The sequence below is a fragment of the Diospyros lotus genome, chromosome 5 (genome assembly GCF_014633365.1).
Source record: "Diospyros lotus cultivar Yz01 chromosome 5, ASM1463336v1, whole genome shotgun sequence".
Classification (NCBI taxonomy): domain Eukaryota; kingdom Viridiplantae; phylum Streptophyta; class Magnoliopsida; order Ericales; family Ebenaceae; genus Diospyros; species Diospyros lotus.
The window spans coordinates 7,307,975-7,313,974 of record NC_068342.1 but is presented as its reverse complement, the minus strand read 5'-3'; the positions used below and the strand labels follow the sequence as shown (position 1 = coordinate 7,313,974).

At 35.4% G+C, this 6,000-nt stretch overlaps 1 long non-coding RNA gene across 1 annotated transcript; it reads right to left on the bottom strand.

The window, feature by feature from the left end:
• Positions 1–2,935: 2,935 nt before the first annotated feature.
• Positions 2,936–3,351, bottom strand: LOC127801880 (uncharacterized). The gene is made up of 2 exons (XR_008023218.1): positions 3,301–3,351; positions 2,936–3,185 (listed from the first exon to the last, which is right to left on the bottom strand). It is a non-coding gene; the product is annotated as an uncharacterized LOC127801880 (long non-coding RNA).
• Between the last annotated feature and the right edge of the window lie 2,649 nt (positions 3,352–6,000).

Here is a 6,000-nt window from a genome sequence, read left to right as displayed (position 1 = left end):
TCTCTTCTGCACCTCTCTCTATATTCTGGTAACAATTATTTGTTTCTCATTCAATTCAATCGTGACTGTAACAAGTGATATTAAGCGGAGATAATATATATACAGCTGAACAGAGATTTACACCACCTCGGGGAGGGCCGCCTTTACAGCGGGTCTGACAGGATCTGTAGCAGTCAGAAGCGGATTTGGCGTTCACCGAATGCGACGACGAGATTATGAACAAAACCAGAGTTAAGGCGATCATCATCTTCTTCGTCTGCTCCATCGTCGGCCAGCCACCTATGTGTGTGTGTGTGTGTCTCTCTCTCTTTTAATTTGTGGATTGGTTTTCTGTGCATTTGCTGCTTCGTTTTTATAGACTTTGTTCCTGATCGATGGAACCATCGACATGCCGTGATCGCATTAACCACCCAAACGCCCGCCGAGTTTGATCCTTTGTGACATATCTATCTACATTAAAATTTTTAGATAGAAGGGACCCTCCTGCTAAAAGCAACCGGTGCGAATGGTAGTTGTATAACATGCAAGGGGTTTTTAATGTCATAAAAGTCTAATATACAATTAGAGGTGTGCAAAAGTTTGATTTAAACCGAGACAATCGAATCAAATTAATTAAAATTGTTGGTTTGGTTCGGCTTTAATTAATGGTTGGTTCAATTCAATCTAGTTATTAAATTTTACAATTTCAGTTATTTTGATTCGACTTAATTTCTATATTGAAAAAAATCAAACCAACAGTAATTTTCAATTTTTTTTTTTGGTTTTTTTAGTTTGTTCGGTTTGATTTTTTCGTATTTGTTCGGTTTTTTCAATTTCTGATTTTTTAAACTTTTTTTGGTTTGTTCATTCAACTTTTTTTCATAACTTCAATTTTTTCAATGTTAATATTTCAGTTGATTATGTCACTCAACTGACTGAATACTCAACTCCTATGTACAACACAAAATTTACTTTTTTTATAGGGTTTTCGTGTATAATATAAAATATCATTTATGTTGGACAATGTATTGATTTTTTGAATATTATAAAATACTAAATATTTATACAACATTCGGTTAGGTTCGTCCTTAGTCTAAGATAAACGCAACAAGAAATTAATTGAGCCTAAGACTTAGACTCATAATTAAATCAAAAGTAAAAAAAAAATACAAACCAAAACAAGGGTTGCAATCTAATTGAGTGTAGTTGAGTTTCATTAAGTTCAGACTCGACTTAACAAATTTGAGCTTAGGCTCAAGCTCAATTCGAACCAAAAGCTCAATTTGAGCTTGATCCGATCAATATGAATCGAGCTCAAGTTTGGGCTAGCCACCAAGCTCAAGCTTGTTAGAGCCTAGAAAGCCCAATGTCATGTCCCGTGCATGGCACTACTAAAGGCAATCACAATCAAGCCAAAAGAGGCATAGAGATATGCGAAAGAGGTGCACAAGGCCGGGGACTAGAGACGCAAGTGGGTTGACATCAAAGATATTTTATATGTAATGTTGTAGAGAATTCTAGATGGTGATTGTAGGCCATTAGGTCAAGTCAATCTCCACTGTCCTTATAAAGAAGTGGTAGTATATATAAATTGAGGTTAGGCCTTCATTTGTATTGAACCAAGAATCCAACATTCAAGTGAGCTGTCTTAAGAGTGTAAAGTTAGAAAGCTAGAGTCAAGCACTTGTGCAAGGGCAAGTGAGCACTTAAGTCACAAGTGTAGTATATAAGGGTCGTTGTAATTATATAGAGAGAGTTTTAACACAATAAGAAATATATTTTTCTCTACATTCATTTGCCAACTTTCCCTTTCATTCTGCTTAGCACTACTTTAAGTAGTGCTTGTGTGAGGATCAGGCTAACTTAGCTAGTATCTCTGGGGATAGATTAAGGAGCAAAGGCCACGCGGAGCTTGTGAATCTCTAAGTACATGACATCGAGCTCGAGAGGGTAGTGGCAGAAACGAGGACGTACTGATATTTATTAATGGCGGCACAAAGTCATAGAGTAATTATCAAATAATAATTACTCTGTTAAATTTATAAATAAATTAAATAATTTTCAAGTTACAACATACCTTATTATTAAAATATTTTAATAAAAAAATATATTAAAATTCTACATTTAATTTTTCATTTTCAAAACATTCTTAAAATCACACTTAACAAACTTAATGATATTATTATAATAAATTAAAATTTAATAATTTTATGTTAAATAATATTTTTATAAAATTATAAATAAATTTATTAATATATTTATAAACAAATTACTCACAAGCCTATAATTGAACATGCTCGCAAGTCTTTAAACAATCTAACTCACGAACCTATAATCGAGTTTACTTACAAATCTCTAATTGAATCAACTCAAGTTAACGAATCAAACTTTATTAAATTTAAATTATCTACAAATCGAACTTTAAAATTAAGGTCAACCTCAATTCATTTAATTTAACAAACGAACTTTTAATGAGCCAAACACTGCGTTGCTCAACTCATTTAAATTTGTGACCCTAGTCCCCCCCCCCAAAAAAAAAAAAAAAAATCCAATTTCTTTAATTATTGACTGCTATTGACACTCTCCAGCCTCCACTTTCATTGGAGGTCTAACACAGAAATTATAAAAAAAAAAATAGAAATGTTATTGAGGTGCTTAATTTTTTTAATGTAAAAATGGAGAAACCCTACCATACAACTTTCGTTCGAAGCATCCCTTTCTTATAAAGCACGAATCTAGCCGTAACTCCTTATAAACCATGAATTTAGTCGGGTCACACTTACATTCATAGAACAAATAATATAACAAAGTGATATAAAATATCACCTCAAGTGTTTAATTTAAATTTGAGTATACAAGTAATATTTTAAAAAAAAAATTATACATAATTAAAATCAGAGTGGCATAAAGTTATTTTTGTATTATCATAACAATCACCCGTTTTAATTATGCTGGATAGGATTAAACATAAAATATATTATTATAGATGCATTCATAGATGACTAGCGAGTAGTGAAAGGGCTCAAACAGGCTCTTATGTCCTATAGTCCCTTAACATTAAAAATAGTGAGAAAAAAAAAGAAGGAAAAAGAACAGATAGGGTTTGAGTACATATTTTATTCATGTGGTAGCCTCAAGCTGTTGATGTTTTCATCCAGTCCAGAGACTGGATCTTCTTCACCTCTGGTGCCCCTTAGCTTGAAGATCTGCATGTGCAAGTTCACAGCAAGGTCAACCTCGTGATGAAGCCACCGAGAGACAAAGGAAGCAAGAGAAGGCAATTGTTTTCTTTTCAATCGGAGGGCGGATTTAGGAACTCACCTGGACCGCATTTTATGGTGCACTTGCGATCGCATCGCTGCTGCTCCCTCGCTGAGAAAGAACGCAAATATAATTGAAATTTTAGAACCAAACTAATGTACGCTGCTCGTTTGATAAGTTGCTCGACTAAACAAACATCAAAATTGTTTGAATACAACCAGTTGTCAATGTTTCGATAAAGACAACAAATCGCAGACTCAGGAAAACCTAAAACCAAAACTAATGCAGGTATCGTCGAAACATTGAAACCAAACTAGTGCCGACCACTTGTTTGATAAATTGCCCCTGAGAATGAACACCAAATTGGCCGGAAACTCATTGTCCTCGAAAGAAAGAAAACAAACATCGAATTGCTAAAAAAAAAAAAACCATTCGGCAGTGTTTCAAACAAAGTCGTGGTCTTAGGAAACTTACTTGGAAAATTCTAGAGAGCCAGACAGATTGATAGATAGGTTTACAGATTGGAGATTAAAATACTAAAATACCCTTATCCACGTTGCATTGCACTTTTTCTAATACAATATGGGTGAGGGCATTTTAGTCTTTTAGCCCCCATTCTATAAGCCTGTCTGTCAACCTGTATAACCTTGTATAAGAACTCAACTTACTTTCCCGTTCAACACAAGCAGTGGAGCAAGCATCGAAGTAGTCAGTGGCGTTCGATTCAACGCCCTCCAAATGCGACGACGAGATTATGAACAGAACCAAAGCTAAGACTACGATCTTCTTCAGCTCCATCGTCGTCTCCGATTGCAATTGTGTTTTTCTCTCGAGATATACTTTATGTGCGAGGCGGTGGATCTTATCCTCTGGATTTAGGGCCTGTTTAGCAAAGCATTTTTTAGGGAGTTTTTAAATTGTTAAAATGGTGTTCTCTTTGTGTTTAAGTTTTGTGTTTTGGGTGTCTGTTTTGAGATTTTTAAAAACACGTTCTTTTTGTCATTTTGAAAAACGATTTCCTAAAACAGAAAACTAAAAAACACGTTTGCTTTGAAATTTTAAAAACGGTTTCTTTTTTGTTATTATTGAAAGTAAAGCATGATCGCTATGGGGCAAACAGCGTAGTTCAAAATTTTAGAACTTACCCCGATCCCGATGATTAGATCAACGTCGAAATCAAATCATTCACATACAAATAAATAAATCTAACCTTTAGATTATCGAATCGTTCGCGGATTCGAGCCGTCCAAGCGTCCGGCCTCTAACTCGTGATACGCGGCACGCGTCCGTTGGCAATGAGAGCGGAATAGGAGTGCTAACTTCTTCTCCTTTTCGCGGCTTGTGTATGGATGGAAAAGAACGTCCACGTTTCAAATTGATGCCAAAAAGAAACAGGGAAGAATGAACGGCAATACGTTTTTTAACTTTTGAAAAACGACACAAAAAATCATGCCTATTTTGGGCAACCCATAAAGGAATATTTATAGTGAAATATCCTAGAGTTTCTAAAACCCTAATGGATTGGGCTAGCCTATTAATTCTAATTTAATTAGAATATTAAGTGGGCTTATTCTAGTTCAACTAGAAATATAATTAAATGGCCCAAATCCTTTTATAGGTTTAAATAAAATATTTTGGTACAAATCTAATTCAATCCCAAATATAATATTTAATATTTAGTCCAAAACTAATTTGGTCTAAATTAATATAATATTTAATATTTGACCCAAATCTAATTTAGTCTAAATATAATATTTATTTTAATATTTGACCGAAATCCAATTTAGTCCAAATATAATATTTAATTTAATATTTGACCCAAATCTAATTTAGTCCAAATATTAACTTAAATCCAAAAATATTTTATTTCCTATTTGCCACTCGAACAAATAAAAAATTATTAAATTAGAAACTCCTTCCTAATTTAATCAATTGCCATTTTTAGGAAACTCTTTCCATTATGACGACTCCTCGTTATATCGACGTCATTACGTCTATTTGTTCTTTTTTCGTGAGAACCTACGACGGCACAACTTCTTGCTGAAGTGTCCCACTTAACCATACGTCCACTCTCCTAGTTTAAGCCAGGGACCGTGCCTATTGCATATGACTCATTAGGCTTCCGAATATGTTGGTAATGTGTCGGTACAAACACATAAGACAAGATTGGCCTCCAACAAAGTATCATGCCTGCCCAATTATTTAGAAGGATTCATAATCTGCAAATAACCTTTCACGAGCATAGTTACCATGTAATACGATTGTAAGCACCCCCGCCCGGATATCCCCAACCACCCGGACTACCCGAACGGGAGCGCCTACGGGAGGAGAAAAGTAATAAAACACGAGACAGAAATACCCCGGCATGCATACACGAAAATAAGAACAGCGGAAGCAAAGCTCAAGACATGCACGCACTATGGGTACCCCGCTAACACACGGTCACAAGATAAATAAACAAACACAAACTCCTGTGCCGACATACACAAGACTCGAGAAAACACCTGGCACAGTACGAAATAATAGAGTAAATTTTACTTAGACATCAGAGTGGATAGGGATTGACGAGACTGCCTGTACACCACATCGACTCTGCCGTTAAAGCTGACTCCCTTGCTATGGCCCACGTCGCCACTACCTGGAATGATGGAAAGCAAGGTGAGTCGAGAGACTCAGCAAGCATAAGGAAGAAAAGGCTGAAGGCTACACAAAACCAGAAATCTCACCCCAGAATAAACCCTCAGGTACACACAAGCCATG